The following is a 1,237-nucleotide window of genomic DNA, read 5'->3' on the forward strand; positions in this document are numbered from 1 at the left end:
CTGACCCTTCAAGACCACTCCCAGGAGTCTTCCCTGAGCCTCCTGGTGGTTAGGAGCCTCTCTTCTCTGTTCCCGTGGCTTGGTGCTCCTGTCTCTCCCGGCACCCACCTGTGTTTGAGTCACCTCCTTGCATGTCTGTCCCTGTCTATCTTCCTCTCCAGGCTGTGGACTCCTGACAAGTCCACCCAATTCACAGTTCAGTCTCCGTGGTCAGGATAGGAAGAGTCAGTGAACTCCCCTTTAACTGAACTAAGCAGTGGTGCTTGCGACTCAGTTTCCCCATTTGCTGGAAACGATCCAGAAGTGTGGGCCTTGCCCCTCGGCCTTCTCTAAGTTTCGTTTGCCTCTCAGGAACATAAGGAGGCTGATTTCAAGGACTCTTTCAATTCTCATGGTCCAAGGGACGACTATAAATCCTCACCCTGCCAGGGCCCCTCCCAGGGGTCCTGTGTGGGTCCAAGGAGCTTGATGGGAGAGGACTGTTTAAATGGAAAGTTCCAAGGAATTTTGAAGAAGATAATTTTGTTGTTTTGTTTTAATTCAACTAGTGTTGGCAGGACACCTACTAAGCACACGCCAGTGTCAGAACAGTGCGTGATACAAAGTTGTAAATACCAGCTTCCCTGGATTCTTTTGGGTGCTGTCTTCCCAGCCAGTCTGGGAGTGCCTGCCCTCTCCTGACCCTCTCGCTGTTCACTCCCGCCAGGACCTGCACATCAGATGCATTGGGCGAGGTTGGTCCCTGTCCCCAAATTTGTCGCTGCCCTGCCAGTCCGCGTCCACCGCAGAGCGGACAGAGGTTGGCCGAGCGGGGCCTCGGCCTGGGCGCCCTCTGGCGGCCGCGCGCGGAAGCTCCGGGCCGGCGGGGAGCTGGTGAGGGGAAGGGGGAGGGCTGGTGGAGGAGGAGGCGCGGGCAGGGGAGGAGAGGAAAAAGTTGCGCTGGGAAGTTTGGAAAGTTGGGAAGTGGCTGCTGCGGGCTTCGCCTCCCTCCGCGCGTGTGTGAGGGAGCGAGCGAGCGATTGAGCGAGGAGCGAGCGCCTGCCATGCCCATCAGACCCCGCCTCGCCGCGCCCGGGCGCGGAGCTCGCCCCGACTCCCTGCGGCCCGGCCCGGCCCGGCGCGGCCCGGCGCGGCCCCGGCCTCCCGCCCCCCGCGCCGGGTCCTCCCCTCCCCCCGCCCCGGCGGCCCCAGCCCCCCTCCCCCCCCCCGCCCCCCCCCCCCCCCCCCCCCCCCCCCC

Source organism: Equus quagga, chromosome 5 (assembly GCF_021613505.1).
Source record: "Equus quagga isolate Etosha38 chromosome 5, UCLA_HA_Equagga_1.0, whole genome shotgun sequence".
In the NCBI taxonomy this organism is placed as follows: Eukaryota; Metazoa; Chordata; class Mammalia; order Perissodactyla; family Equidae; genus Equus; species Equus quagga.